This window comes from Oncorhynchus gorbuscha, linkage group LG25, assembly GCF_021184085.1.
Source record: "Oncorhynchus gorbuscha isolate QuinsamMale2020 ecotype Even-year linkage group LG25, OgorEven_v1.0, whole genome shotgun sequence".
Lineage (NCBI taxonomy): Eukaryota > Metazoa > Chordata > Actinopteri > Salmoniformes > Salmonidae > Oncorhynchus > Oncorhynchus gorbuscha.
Window position 1 is genome coordinate 50,089,255 of NC_060197.1, and position 15,675 is coordinate 50,104,929.

At 45.8% G+C, this 15,675-nt stretch overlaps 1 protein-coding gene across 1 annotated transcript in view; it reads right to left on the reverse strand.

The window, feature by feature from the left end:
- camta2 (calmodulin binding transcription activator 2) overlaps window positions 1–15,675 on the reverse strand; it is a 180,436-nt gene that overhangs the window by 112,317 nt on the left and 52,444 nt on the right.

Below are 15,675 nucleotides of genomic sequence, written 5' to 3' on the forward strand. Positions count from 1 at the left end.
TCACAACGCTCAGTCAATACATGTAAGAATCACTTTTGGCAGAGATGGAGTCTTCTTGAGTCAGAGATGGAGTCTTCATGAGTCAGAGATGGAGTCTTCATGAGTCAGAGATAGAGTCTTCATGAGTCAGAGATAGAGTCTTCATGAGTCAGAGATGGAGTCTTCTTGAGTCAGAGATGGAGTCTTCTTGAGTCAGAGATGGAGTCTTCTTGAGTCAGAGATGGAGTCTTCTTGGGTCCGAGATGGAGTCTTCATGAGTCAGAGATGGAGTCTTCATGAGTCAGAGATGGAGTCTTCATGAGTCAGAGATGGAGTCTTCATGAGTCAGAGATGGAGTCTTCTTGGGTCAGAGATGGAGTCTTCTTGAGTCAGAGATGGAGTCTTCATGAGTCAGACATGGAGTCTTCTTGAGTCAGAGATGGAGTCTTCTTGAGTCAGAGATGGAGTCTTCTTGAGTCAGAGATGGAGTCTTCATGAGTCAGAGATGGAGTCTTCATGAGTCAGAGATGGAGTCTTCATGAGTCAGAGATGGAGTCTTCATGAGTCAGAGATGGAGTCTTCATGAGTCAGAGATGGAGTCTTCATGAGTCCGAGATGGAGTCTTCATGAGTCAGAGATGGAGTCTTCATGAGTCAGAGATGGAGTCTTCATGAGTCAGATATGGAGTCTTCATGAGTCAGATATGGAGTCTTCATGAGTCAGATATGGAGTCTTCATGAGTCAGATATGGAGTCTTCATGAGTCCGAGATGGAGTCTTCATGAGTCAGAGATGGAGTCTTCTTGAGTCAGAGATGGAGTCTTCTTGAGTCAGAGATGGAGTCTTCTTGAGTCAGAGATGGAGTCTTCATGAGTCAGAGATGGAGTCTTCTTGAGTCAGAGATGGAGTCTTCTTGAGTCAGAGATGGAGTCTTCATGAGTCAGAGATGGAGTCTTCATGAGTCAGAGATGGAGTCTTCATGAGTCAGAGATGGAGTCTTCTTGAGTCAGAGATGGAGTCTTCTTGAGTCAGAGATGGAGTCTTCTTGAGTCAGAGATGGAGTCTTCTTGGGTCAGAGATGGAGTCTTCATGAGTCAGAGATGGAGTCTTCATGAGTCAGAGATGGAGTCTTCATGAGTCAGAGATGGAGTCTTCATGAGTCAGAGATGGAGTCTTCTTGGGTCCATAAAGTTCATTTCTTTGCCACGTTTAGCAATTTTATTTTAGTGCCTTATTGCTGACATGTTTTGGAATAGTTTTACTCTGTATGGGATTCCTTCTTTTCACTCTGTCATTTAGGTTTGTATTGTGAAGTAACAGTGTTGTTGATCCATCCTCAGTTTTCTCATATCACAGCCAATCAACTCTGTAACTGTTTTAAAAAGTCACCATTGACCTCATGGTAAAATCCCTGATCGGTTTCCTTCCTCTCCAGCAACTGAGTTAGGAAGGACGCCTGTATCTTTGTAGTGACTGGGAGTATTGATACACTGAGTTAGGAAGGACACTAGTATCTTTGTAGTGACTGGGTGTATTGATACACTGAGTTAGGAAGGACACTAGTATCTTTGTAGTGACTGGGTGTATTGATACACTGAGTTAGGAAGGACACCAGTATCTTTGTAGTGACTGGGTGTATTGATAGACTGAGTTAGGAAGGACACCAGTATCTTTGTAGTGACTGGGTGTATTGATACACTGAGTTAGGAAGGACACCAGTATCTTTGTAGTGACTGGGTGTATTGATACACTGAGTTAGGAAGGACACCAGTATCTTTGTAGTGATTGGGTGTATTGGTACACTGAGTTAGGAAGGACACCAGTATCTTTGTAGTGATTGGGTGTATTGGTACACCATCCATAGTGTACTACTAAACTTCACCATGCTTAAAGGGATATTCAATGTATGCTTGTATTATTTATACCCATCTAATAATAGGTTAGGGTTAGGACCCTTCTTTGTGAGGCATTGAAAAACCTTGTTTGAAATTCACTGCTTGACTGAGGGACCTTACAGATAATTGTAAGTGTGGGGGTCAGGGATATTAATAACGCATTCTAGTCATGTTATCAACCCATACTAGTGGTTTATAATCCTAGTCATATTATCAACCAATACTAGTCATATTATCAACCAATACTAGTCATATTATCAACCCATCCTGGTCATATTATCAACCAATACTAGTCATATTATCAACCCATCCTGGTCATATTATCAACCAATACTAGTCATATTATCAACCAATACTAGTCATATTATCAACCAATCCTAGTCATATTATCAACCAATACTAGTCATATTATCAACCAATACTAGTCATATTATCAACCAATACTAGTCATATTATCAACCAATACTAGTCACATTATCAACCAATACTAGTCATATTATCAACCAATACTAGTCATATTATCAACCAATACTAGTCATATTATCAACCAATACTAGTCATATTATCAACCAATACTAGTCATATTATCAACCAATACTAGTCATATTATCAACCAATACTAGTCATATTATCAACCAATACTAGTCATATTATCAACCAATACTAGTCATATTATCAACCAATACTAGTCACATTATCAACCAATACTAGTCATATTATCAACCCATCCTGGTGGTTTATAATCCTAGTCAGATTATCAACCCATCCTAGTGGTTTATAATCCTAGTCAGATTATCAACCCATACTAGTGGTTTATAATACTAAATCAAATCAAATTTTATTTGTCACATACACATGGTTAGCAGATGTTAAATGCGAGTGTAGCGAAATGCTTGTGCTTCTAGTTCCGACAATGCAGTGATAACCAACAAGTAATCTAACTAACAATTCCAAAACTACTGTCTTATACACAGTGTAAGGGGATAAGGAACATGTACATAAGGATATATGAATGAGTGATGGTACAGAGCAGCATACAGTAGATGGTATCGAGTACAGTATATACATATGAGATGAGTGTGTAGACAAAGTAAACAAAGTGGCATAGTTAAAGTGGCTAGTGATACATGTATTACATAAAGATGCAGGAGATGATATAGAGTACAGTATATACATATGCATATGAGATGAATAATGTAGGGTATGTAACATTATATTAGGTAGCATTGTTTAAAGTGGCTAGTGATATATTTTACATAATTTCCCATCAATTCCCATTATTAAAGTGGCTGGAGTTGAGTCAGTGTGTTGGCAGCAGCCACTCAATGTTAGTGGTGGCTGTTTAACAGTCTGATGGCCTTGAGATAGAAGCTGTTTTTCAGTCTCTCGGTCCCAGCTTTGATGCACCTGTACTGACCTCGCCTTCTGGATGATAGTGGGGTGAACAGGCAGTAGCTCGGGTGGTTGATGTCCTTGATGATCTTTATGGCCTTCCTGTAACACCAGGTGGTGTAGGTGTCCTGGAGGGCAGGTAGTTTGCCCCCGGTGATGCGTTGTGCAGATCTCACTACCCTCTGGAGAGCCTTACGGTTGTGGGCGGAGCAGTTGCCGTACCAGGCGGTGATTGTGCATCTGTAGAAGTTTGTGAGTGCTTTTGGTGACAAGCCGAATTTCTTCAGCCTCCTGAGGTTGAATAGGCGCTGCTGCGCCTTCTTCACGACGCTGTCAGTGGGAGTGGACCAATTCAGTTTGTCTGTGATGTGTATGCCGAGGAACTTAAAACTAGCTACCCTCTCCACTACTGTTCCATCGATGTGGATAGGGGGGTGTTCCCTCTGCTGTTTCCTGAAGTCCACAATCATCTCCTTAGTTTTGTTGACGTTGAGTGTGAGGTTATTTTCCTGACACCACACTCCGAGGGCCCTCACCTCCTCCCTGTAGGCCGTCTTGTCGTTGTTGGTAATCAAGCCTACCACTGTTGTGTCGTCCGCAAACTTGATGATTGAGTTGGAGGCGTGCGTGGCCACGCAGTCGTGGGTGAACAGGGAGTACAGGAGAGGGCTCAGAACGCACCCTTGTGGGGCCCCAGTGTTGAGGATCAGCGGGGTGGAAATGTTGTTGCCTACCCTCACCACCTGGGGGCGGCCTGTCAGGAAGTCCAGTACCCAGGTGCACAGGGCGGGGTCGAGACCCAGGGTCTCGAGCTTGATGACGAGCTTGGAGGGCACTATGGTGTTAAATGCCGAGCTGTAGTCGATGAACAGCATTCTCACATAGGTATTCCTCTTGTCCAGGTGGGTTAGGGCAGTGTGCAGTGTGGTTGAGATTGCATCGTCTGTGGACCTATTTGGGCGGTAAGCAAATTGGAGTGGGTCTAGGGTGTCAGGTAGGGTGGAGGTGATATGGTCCTTGACTAGTCTCTCAAAGCACTTCATGATGACGGAAGTGAGTGCTACGGGGCGGTAGTCGTTTAGCTCAGTTACCGTAGCTTTCTTGGGAACAGGAACAATGGTGGCCCTCTTGAAGCATGTGGGAACAACAGACTGGGATGGGGATTGATTGAATATGTCCGTAAACACACCGGCCAGCTGGTCTGCGCATGCTCTGAGGGCGCGGCTGGGGATGCCGTCTGGGCCTGCAGCCTTGTGAGGGTTGACACGTTTAAATGTTTTACTCACCTCGGCTGCAGTGAAGGAGAGGCCGCATGTTTTCGTTGCGGGCCGTGTCAGTGGCACTGTATTGTCCTCAAAGCGGGCAAAAAAGTTATTTAGTCTACCTGGGAGCAAGACATCCTGGTCCGTGACTGAGCTGGTTTTATTTTTGTAATCCGTGATTGACTGTGGACCCTGCCACATGCCTCTTGTGTCTGAGCCGTTGAATTGAGACTCTACTTTGTCTCTATACTGACGCTTAGCTTGTTTGATTGCCTTGCGGAGGGAATAGTTACACTGTTTATATTCGGTCATGTTTCCGGTCACCTTGCCCTGATTAAAAGCAGTGGTTCGCGCTTTCAGTTTCACGCGAATGCTGCCATCAATCCACAGTTTCTGGTTTGGGAATGTTTTAATCGTTGCTATGGGAACGACATCTTCATCGCACGTTCTAATGAACTCGCACACCGAATCAGTGTATTCGTCAATGTTGTTGTCTGACGCAATACGAAACATATCCCAGTCCACGTGATGGAAGCAGTCTTGGAGTGTGGAGTCAGCTTGGTCTGACCAGCGTTGGACAGACCTCAGCGTGGGAGCCTCTTGTTTTAGTTTCTGTCTGTAGGCAGGGATCAACAAAATGGAGTCATGGTCAGCTTTTCCGAAAGGAGGGCGGGGCAGGGCCTTATATGCATCGCGGAAGTTAGAATAGCAGTGATCCAATGTTTTTCCAGCCCTGGTTGAGCAATCGATATGCTGATAAAATTTAGGGAGTCTTGTTTTCAGATTAGCCTTGTTAAAATCCCCAGCTACAATGAATCCTAGTCATATTATCAACCAATACTAGTCATATTATCAACCAATACTAGTCATATTATCAACCAATACTAGTCATATTATCAACCAATACTAGTCATATTATCAACCAATACTAGTCATATTATCAACCAATACTAGTCATATTATCAACTCATACTAGTCATATTATCAACCCATACTAGTCATATTATCAACCAATACTAGTCATATTATCAACCAATACTAGTCATATTATCAACCAATACTAGTCATATTATCAACCAATACTAGTCATATTATCAACCAATACTAGTCATATTATCAACCAATACTAGTCATATTATCAACCCATACTAGTCATATTATCAACCAATACTAGTCATATTATCAACCAATACTAGTCATATTATCAACCCATACTAGTCATATTATCAACCAATACTAGTCATATTATCAACCAATACTAGTCATATTATCAACCCATACTAGTCATATTATCAACCAATACTAGTCATATTATCAACCAATACTAGTCATATTATCAACCAATACTAGTCATATTATCAACCCATACTAGTCATATTATCAACCAATACTAGTCATATTATCAACCAATACTAGTCATATTATCAACCAATACTAGTCATATTATCAACCAATACTAGTCATATTATCAACCAATACTAGTCATATTATCAACCCATACTAGTCATATTATCAACCAATACTAGTCATATTATCAACCCATACTAGTCATATTATCAACCCATACTAGTCATATTATCAACCAATACTAGTCATATTATCAACCAATACTAGTCATATTATCAACCAATACTAGTCATATTATCAACCAATACTAGTCATATTATCAACCAATACTAGTCATATTATCAACCCATACTAGTCATATTATCAACCAATACTAGTCATATTATCAACCAATACTAGTCATATTATCAACCCATACTAGTCAGGTGTGTTGTCTAGAGTGGAATTTTCCAAAGTGTGTTGTCTAGAATGGTGTATTCCCAGGTGTGTTTTCCCAGGTGTGTTTTCCCAGGTGTGCTGTCTAGAGTGGTGTTTTCCCAGGTGTGCTGTCTAGAGTGGTGTTTTCTCAGGTGTGTTTTCCCAGGTGTGCTGTCTAGAGTGGTGTTTTCCCAGGTGTGCTGTCTAGAGTGGAGTTTTTACAAGGAGTGTTTTCCCAGGTGTGCTGTCTAGAGTGGTGTTATCCGAGGTGTGCTGTCTAGAGTGGTGTTTTCCAAGGTGTGTTTTCCCAGGTGTGTTGTCTAGAGTGGTGTTTTCCCAGGTGTGCTGTCTAGAGTGGTGTTTTCCCAGGTGTGCTGTCTAGAGTGGTGTTTTCCCATGTGTGCTGTCTAGAGTGGAGTTTTCCAAGGTGTGTTTTCCCAGGTGTGCTGTCTAGAGTGGTGTTATCCCAGGTGTGCTGTCTAGAGTGGAGTTTTCCAAGGTGTGTTTTCTAGAGTGGTGTTATCCCAGGTGTGCTGTCTAGAATGGTGTTTTCCCAGGTGTGCTGTCTAGATTGGTGTTATCCCAGGTGTGTTTTCCCAGGTGTGGTGTCTAGAGTGGGGTTTTCCCAGGTGTGTTTTCCCAGGTCTGCTGTCTAGAGTGGTGTTTTCCCAGGTGTGTTCTCCCAGGTGTGTTGTCTAGGGTGGTGTTTTCTAAGGTGTGTTTTCCCAAGTGTGCTGTCTAGAGTGGAGTTTTCCAAGGTGTGTTGTCGAGAATGGTGTTTTCCCAGGTGTGTTGTCTAGAATGGTGTTTTCCCAGGTGTGTTTTCCCAGGTGTGCTGTCTAGAGTGGTGTTTTCCCAGGTGTGTTGTCTAGAATGGTGTTTTCCCAGGTGTGCTGTCTAGAGTGGTGTTTTCCCAGGTGTGTTGTCTAGAGTGGTGTTTTCTAAGGTGTGTTTTCCCAAGTGTGCTGTCTAGAGTGGAGTTTTCCAAGGTGTGTTGTCGAGAATGGTGTTTTCCCAGGTGTGTTGTCTAGAATGGTGTTTTCCCAGGTGTGTTTTCCCAGGTGTGCTGTCTAGAGTGGTGTTTTCCCAGGTGTGTTTTCCCAGGTGTGCTCTCTAGAGTGGTGTTTTCCGAGGTGTGTTTTCCCAGGTGTGTTGTCTGGAGTGGAGTTTTCCAAGGTGTGTTGTCTAGAATGGTGCATTCCCAGGTGTGGTGTCTAGAGTGGTGTTTTCCCAGGTGTGTTGTCTAGAGTGGTGTTTTCCCAGGTGTGTTTTCCCAGGTGTGCTGTCTAGAGTGGTGTTTTCCAAGGTGTGTTTTCCCAGGTGTGCTGTCTACAGTGGTGTTTTCCCAGGTGTGTTTTCCCAGGTGTGCTGTCTAGAGTGGTGTTTTCCCAGGTGTGCTGTCTAGAGTGGTGTTTTCTCAGGTGTGTTTTCCCAGGTGTGCTGTCTAGAGTGGTGTTTTCCCACGTGTGCTGTCTAGAGTGAAGTTTTTACAAGGAGTGTTTTCCCAGGTGTGCTGTCTAGAGTGGTGTTTTCCCAGGTGTGCTGTCTAGAGTGGTGTTTTCCCAGGTGTGCTGTCTAGAGTGGTGTTTTCCCATGTGTGCTGTCTAGAGTGGAGTTTTCCAAGGTGTGTTTTCCCAGGTGTGCTGTCTAGAGTGGTGTTATCCCAGGTGTGCTGTCTAGAGTGGAGTTTTCCAAGGTGTGTTTTCCCAGGTGTGCTGTCTAGAGTGGTGTTATCCCAGGTGTGCTGTCTAGAGTGGAGTTTTCCAAGGTGTGTTTTCTAGAGTGGTGTTATCCCAGGTGTGCTGTCTAGAGTGGAGTCTTCCCAGGTGTGTTTTTCCAAGTGTGCTGTCTAGAGTGGTGTTTTCCAAGGTGTGTTTTCCCAGGTGTGTTGTCTAGAGTGGAGTTTTCCAAGGTGTGTTGTCTAGAGTGGTGTTTTCCCAGGTGTGCTGTCTAGAGTGGAGTTTTCCAAGGTGTGTTTTCTAGAGTGGTGTTATCCCAGGTGTGCTGTCTAGAATGGTGTTTTCCCAGGTGTGCTGTCTAGATTGGTGTTATCCCAGGTGTGTTTTCCCAGGTGTGGTGTCTAGAGTGGGGTTTTCCCAGGTGTGTTTTCCCAGGTCTGCTGTCTAGAGTGGTGTTTTCCCAGGTGTGTTTTCCCAGGTGCGCTGTCTAGAGTGGTGTTATCCCAGGTGTGCTGTCTAGAGTGGAGTATGCCAAGGTGTGTTTTCCCAGGTGTGCTGTCTAGAGTGGTGTTTTCCAAGGTGCGTATTCCCAGGTGTGGTGTCTAGAGTGGGGGTTTCCCAGGTGTGTTTTCCCAGGTCTGCTGTCTAGAGTGGAGTTTTCCAAGGTGTGTTGTCTAGAATGGTGTTTTCCCAGGTGTGTTGTCTAGAATGGTGTTTTCCCAGGTGTGCTGTCTAGAGTGGTGTTTTCCCAGGTGTGTTGTCTAGAATGGTGTTTTCCCAGGTGTGTTGTCTAGAATTGTGTTTTCCCAGGTGTGTTGCTAGAATGGTGTTTTTTTCCAGGTGTGTTTTCCCAGGTGTGCTGTCTAGAGTGGTGTTTTCCCAGGTGTGTTGTCTAGAATGGTGTTTTCCCAGGTGTGCTTTCCCAGGTGTGCTGTCTAGAGTGGTGTTTTCCCAGGTGTGTTTTCCCAGTTGTATTTTCCCAGGTGTGCGGTCTAGAGTGGTGTTTTCCAAGGTGTGCTGTCTAGAGTGGTGTTTTCCCAGGTGTGCTGTCTAGAGTGGTGTTTTCCCATGTGTGCTGTCTAGAGTGGAGTTTTCCAAGGTGTGTTTTCCCAGGTGTGCTGTCTAGAGTGGTGTTATCCCAGGTGTGCTGTCTAGAGTGGAGTCTTCCCAGGTGTGTTTTTCCAAGTGTGCTGTCTAGAGTGGTGTTTTCCAAGGTGTGTTGTCTAGAGTGGAGTTTTCCAAGGTGTGTTGTCTAGAGTGGTGTTTTCCCAGGTGTGCTGTCTAGAGTGGAGTTTTCCAAGGTGTGTTTTCTAGAGTGGTGTTATCCCAGGTGTGCTGTCTAGAATGGTGTTTTCCCAGGTGTGCTGTCAAGATTGGTGTTATCCCAGGTGTGTTTTCCCAGGTGTGGTGTCTAGAGTGGGGTTTTCCCAGGTGTGTTTTCCCAGGTCTGCTGTCTAGAGTGGTGTTTTCCCAGGTGTGTTTTCCCAGGTGTGCTGTCTAGAGTGGTGTTATCGCAGGTGTGCTGTCTAGAGTGGAGTATGCCAAGGTGTGTTTTCCCAGGTGTGCTGTCTAGAGTGGTGTTTTCCAAGGTGCGTATTCCCAGGTGTGGTGTCTAGAGTGGGGTTTTCCCAGGTGTGTTTTCCCAGGTCTGCTGTCTAGAGTGGAGTTTTCCAAGGTGTGTTGTCTAGAATGGTGTTTTCCCAGGTGTGTTGTCAAGAATGGTGTTTTCCCAGGTGTGCTGTCTAGAGTGGTGTTTTCCCAGGTGTGTTGTCTAGAGTGGTGTTTTCTAAGGTGTGTTTTCCCAAGTGTGCTGTCTAGAGTGGAGTTTTCCAAGGTGTGTTGTCGAGAATGGTGTTTTCCCAGGTGTGTTGTCTAGAATGGTGTTTTCCCAGGTGTGTTTTCCCAGGTGTGCTGTCTAGAGTGGTGTTTTCCCAGGTGTGTTGTCGAGAATGGTGTTTTCCCAGGTGTGTTGTCTAGAATGGTGTTTTCCCAGGTGTGTTGTCTAGAATTGTGTTTTCCCAGGTGTGTTGCTAGAATGGTGTTTTTTTCCAGGTGTGTTTTCCCAGGTGTGCTGTCTAGAGTGGTGTTTTCCCAGGTGTGTTGTCTAGAATGGTGTTTTCCCAGGTGTGCTTTCCCAGGTGTGCTGTCTAGAGTGGTGTTTTCCCAGGTGTGTTTTCCCAGTTGTATTTTCCCAGGTGTGCGGTCTAGAGTGGTGTTTTCCAAGGTGTGCTGTCTAGAGTGGTGTTTTCCCAGGTGTGCTGTCTAGAGTGGTGTTTTCCCATGTGTGCTGTCTAGAGTGGAGTTTTCCAAGGTGTGTTTTCCCATGTGTGCTGTCTAGAGTGGTGTTATCCCAGGTGTGCTGTCTAGAGTGGAGTCTTCCCAGGTGTGTTTTTCCAAGTGTGCTGTCTAGAGTGGTGTTTTCCAAGGTGTGTTTTCCCAGGTGTGTTGTCTAGAGTGGAGTTTTCCAAGGTGTGTTGTCTAGAGTGGTGTTTTCCCAGGTGTGCTGTCTAGAGTGGAGTTTTCCAAGGTGTGTTTTCTAGAGTGGTGTTATCCCAGGTGTGCTGTCTAGAATGGTGTTTTCCCAGGTGTGCTGTCTAGATTGGTGTTATCCCAGGTGTGTTTTCCCAGGTGTGGTGTCTAGAGTGGGGTTTTCCCAGGTGTGTTTTCCCAGGTCTGCTGTCTAGAGTGGTGTTTTCCCAGGTGTGTTTTCCCAGGTGTGCTGTCTAGAGTGGTGTTATCCCAGGTGTGCTGTCTAGAGTGGAGTATGCCAAGGTGTGTTTTCCCAGGTGTGCTGTCTAGAGTGGTGTTTTCCAAGGTGCGTATTCCCAGGTGTGGTGTCTAGAGTGGGGTTTTCCCAGGTGTGTTTTCCCAGGTCTGCTGTCTAGAGTGGAGTTTTCCAAGGTGTGTTGTCTAGAATGGTGTTTTCCCAGGTGTGTTGTCTAGAATGGTGTTTTCCCAGGTGTGCTGTCTAGAGTGGTGTTTTCCCAGGTGTGTTGTCTAGAGTGGTGTTTTCTAAGGTGTGTTTTCCCAAGTGTGCTGTCTAGAGTGGAGTTTTCCAAGGTGTGTTGTCGAGAATGGTGTTTTCCCAGGTGTGTTGTCTAGAATGGTGTTTTCCCAGGTGTGTTGTCTAGAATTGTGTTTTCCCAGGTGTGTTGCTAGAATGGTGTTTTTTTCCAGGTGTGTTTTCCCAGGTGTGCTGTCTAGAGTGGTGTTTTCCCAGGTGTGTTGTCTAGAATGGTGTTTTCCCAGGTGTGCTTTCCCAGGTGTGCTGTCTAGAGTGGTGTTTTCCCAGGTGTGTTTTCCCAGTTGTATTTTCCCAGGTGTGCGGTCTAGAGTGGTGTTTTCCAAGGTGTGCTGTCTAGAGTGGTGTTTTCCCAGGTGTGCTGTCTAGAGTGGTGTTTTCCCATGTGTGCTGTCTAGAGTGGAGTTTTCCAAGGTGTGTTTTCCCAGGTGTGCTGTCTAGAGTGGTGTTATCCCAGGTGTGCTGTCTAGAGTGGAGTCTTCCCAGGTGTGTTTTCCAAGTGTGCTGTCTAGAGTGGTGTTTTCCAAGGTGTGTTTTCCCAGGTGTGTTGTCTAGAGTGGAGTTTTCCAAGGTGTGTTGTCTAGAGTGGTGTTTTCCCAGGTGTGCTGTCTAGAGTGGAGTTTTCCAAGGTGTGTTTTCTAGAGTGGTGTTATCCCAGGTGTGCTGTCTAGAATGGTGTTTTCCCAGGTGTGCTGTCTAGATTGGTGTTATCCCAGGTGTGTTTTCCCAGGTGTGGTGTCTAGAGTGGGGTTTTCCCAGGTGTGTTTTCCCAGGTCTGCTGTCTAGAGTGGTGTTTTCCCAGGTGTGTTTTCCCAGGTGTCCTGTCTAGAGTGGTGTTATCCCAGGTGTGCTGTCTAGAGTGGAGTATGCCAAGGTGTGTTTTCCCAGGTGTGCTGTCTAGAGTGGTGTTTTCCAAGGTGCGTATTCCCAGGTGTGGTGTCTAGAGTGGGGTTTTCCCAGGTGTGTTTTCCCAGGTCTGCTGTCTAGAGTGGAGTTTTCCAAGGTGTGTTGTCTAGAATGGTGTTTTCCCAGGTGTGTTGTCAAGAATGGTGTTTTCCCAGGTGTGCTGTCTAGAGTGGTGTTTTCCCAGGTGTGTTGTCTAGAGTGGTGTTTTCTAAGGTGTGTTTTCCCAAGTGTGCTGTCTAGAGTGGAGTTTTCCAAGGTGTGTTGTCGAGAATGGTGTTTTCCCAGGTGTGTTGTCTAGAATGGTGTTTTCCCAGGTGTGTTTTCCCAGGTGTGCTGTCTAGAGTGGTGTTTTCCCAGGTGTGTTGTCTAGAATGGTGTTTTCCCAGGTGTGCTGTCTAGAGTGGTGTTTTCCCAGGTGTGTTGTCTAAAGTGGTGTTTTCTAAGGTGTGTTTTCCCAAGTGTGCTGTCTAGAGTGGAGTTTTCCAAGGTGTGTTGTCGAGAATGGTGTTTTCCCAGGTGTGTTGTCTAGAATGGTGTTTTCCCAGGTGTGTTTTCCCAGGTGTGCTGTCTAGAGTGGTGTTTTCCCAGGTGTGTTTTCCCAGGTGTGCTCTCTAGAGTGGTGTTTTCCGAGGTGTGTTTTCCCAGGTGTGTTGTCTGGAGTGGAGTTTTCCAAGGTGTGTTGTCTAGAATGGTGCATTCCCAGGTGTGGTGTCTAGAGTGGTGTTTTCCCAGGTGTGTTGTCTAGAGTGGTGTTTTCCCAGGTGTGTTTTCCCAGGTGTGCCGTCTAGAGTGGTGTTTTCCAAGGTGTGTTTTCCCAGGTGTGCTGTCTACAGTGGTGTTTTCCCAGGTGTTTTGCCAGGTGTGCTGTCTAGAGTGGTGTTTTCCAAGGTGTGTTTTCCCAGGTTTGCTGTCTAGAGTGGTGTTTTCCAAGGTGTGTTTTCCCAGGTGTGTTGTCTGGAGTGGAGTTTTCCAAGGTGTGTTGTCTAGAATGGTGCATTCCCAGGTGTGGTGTCTAGAGTGGTGTTTTCCCAGGTGTGTTGTCTAGAGTGGTGTTTTCCCAGGTGTGTTTTCCCAGGTGTGCTGTCTAGAGTGGTGTTTTCCAAGGTGTGTTTTCCCAGGTGTGCTGTCTACAGTGGTGTTTTCCAAGGTGTGCTTTGCCAGGTGTGCTGTCTAGGGTGGTGTTTTCCAAGGTGTGTTGTCTAGAGTGGTGTTATCCCAGGTGTGCTGTCTAGAGTGGTGTTTTCCCAGGTGTGCTGTCTAGAGTGGTGTTTTCCCAGGTGTGTTGTCTAGAATGGTGTTTTCCCAGGTGTGCTGTCTAGAGTGGCGTTTTCCCAGGTGTGTTGTCTAGAGTGGTGTTTTCTAAGGTGTGTTTTCCCAAGTGTGCTGTCTAGAGTGGAGTTTTCCAAGGTGTGTTGTCGAGAATGGTGTTTTCCCAGGTGTGTTGTCTAGAATGGTGTTTTCCCAGGTGTGTTTTCCCAGGTGTGCTGTCTAGAGTGGTGTTTTCCCAGGTGTGCTGTCTAGAGTGGTGTTTTCCCAGTTGTGTTTTTCCAAGTGTGCTGTCTAGAGTGGTGTTTTCCCAGGTGTGTTTTCCCAGGTGTGCTCTCTAGAGTGGTGTTTTCCAAGGTGTGTTTTCCCAGGTGTGCTGTCTAGAGTGGAGTTTTCCAAGGTGTGTTGTCGAGAATGGTGTTTTCCCAGGTGTGTTGTCTAGAATGGTGTTTTCCCAGGTGTGTTTTCCCAGGTGTGCTGTCTAGAGTGGTGTTTTCCCAGGTGTGTTGTCTAGAATGGTGTTTTCCCAGGTGTGCTGTCTAGAGTGGTGTTTTCCCAGGTGTGTTGTCTAAAGTGGTGTTTTCTAAGGTGTGTTTTCCCAAGTGTGCTGTCTAGAGTGGAGTTTTCCAAGGTGTGTTGTCGAGAATGGTGTTTTCCCAGGTGTGTTGTCTAGAATGGTGTTTTCCCAGGTGTGTTTTCCCAGGTGTGCTGTCTAGAGTGGTGTTTTCCCAGGTGTGTTTTCCCAGGTGTGCTCTCTAGAGTGGTGTTTTCCGAGGTGTGTTTTCCCAGGTGTGTTGTCTGGAGTGGAGTTTTCCAAGGTGTGTTCTCTAGAATGGTGCATTCCCAGGTGTGGTGTCTAGAGTGGTGTTTTCCCAGGTGTGTTGTCTAGAGTGGTGTTTTCCCAGGTGTGTTTTCCCAGGTGTGCTGTCTAGAGTGGTGTTTTCCAAGGTGTGTTTTCCCAGGTGTGCTGTCTACAGTGGTGTTTTCCCAGGTGTTTTGCCAGGTGTGCTGTCTAGAGTGGTGTTTTCCAAGGTGTGTTTTCCCAGGTTTGCTGTCTAGAGTGGTGTTTTCCCAGGTGTGTTTTCCCAGGTGTGCTCTCTAGAGTGGTGTTTTCCAAGGTGTGTTTTCCCAGGTGTGTTGTCTGGAGTGGAGTTTTCCAAGGTGTGTTGTCTAGAATGGTGCATTCCCAGGTGTGGTGTCTAGAGTGGTGTTTTCCCAGGTGTGTTGTCTAGAGTGGTGTTTTCCCAGGTGTGTTTTCCCAGGTGTGCTGTCTAGAGTGGTGTTTTCCAAGGTGTGTTTTCCCAGGTGTGCTGTCTACAGTGGTGTTTTCCAAGGTGTGCTTTGCCAGGTGTGCTGTCTAGGGTGGTGTTTTCCAAGGTGTGTTTTCCCAGGTGTTGTTGGGAAGAGTGGAGTTTTCCAAGGTGTGTTGTCTAGAGTGGTGTTATCCCAGGTGTGCTGTCTAGAGTGGTGTTTTCCCAGGTGTGCTGTCTAGAGTGGTGTTTTCCCAGGTGTGCTGTCTAGAGTGGTGTTTTCCCAGGTGTGTTGTCTAGAATGGTGTTTTCCCAGGTGTGCTGTCTAGAGTGGCGTTTTCCCAGGTGTGTTGTCTAGAGTGGTGTTTTCTAAGGTGTGTTTTCCCAAGTGTGCTGTCTAGAGTGGAGTTTTCCAAGGTGTGTTGTCGAGAATGGTGTTTTCCCAGGTGTGTTGTCTAGAATGGTGTTTTCCCAGGTGTGTTTTCCCAGGTGTGCTGTCTAGAGTGGTGTTTTCCCAGGTGTGCTGTCTAGAGTGGTGTTTTCCCAGTTGTGTTTTTCCAAGTGTGCTGTCTAGAGTGGTGTTTTCCCAGGTGTGTTTTCCCAGGTGTGCTCTCTAGAGTGGTGTTTTCCAATGTGTGTTTTCCCAGGTGTGTTGTCTGGAGTGGAGTTTTCCAAGGTGTGTTGTCTAGAATGGTGCATTCCCAGGTGTGGTGTCTAGAGTGGTGTTTTCCCAGGTGTGTTGTCTAGAGTGGTGTTTTCCCAGGTGTGTTTTCCCAGGTGTGCTGTCTAGAGTGGTGTTTTCCAAGGTGTGTTTTCCCAGGTGTGCTGTCTACAGTGGTGTTTTCCCAGGTGTGTTTTGCCAGGTGTGCTGTCTAGAGTGGAGTTTTACAAGGAGTGTTTTCCCATGTGTGCTGTCTAGAGTGGAGTTTTCCAAGGTGTGTTGTCTAGAGTGGTGTTATCCCAGGTGTGCTGTCTAGAGTGGAGTATTCCAAGGTGTGTTTTCCCAGGTGTGCTGTCTAGAGTGGTGTTTTCCAAGGTGTGTTTTCCCAGGTGTGGTGTCTAGAGTGGTGTTTTCCAAGGTGTGTTGTCTAGAATTGTGTTTTCCCAGGTGTGTTGCTAGAATGGTGTTTTTTTCCAGGTGTGTTTTCCCAGGTGTGCTGTCTAGAGTGGTGTTTTCCCAGGTGTGTTGTCTAGAATGGTGTTTTCCCAGGTGTGCTTTCCCAGGTGTGCTGTCTAGAGTGGTGTTTTCCCAGGTGTGTTT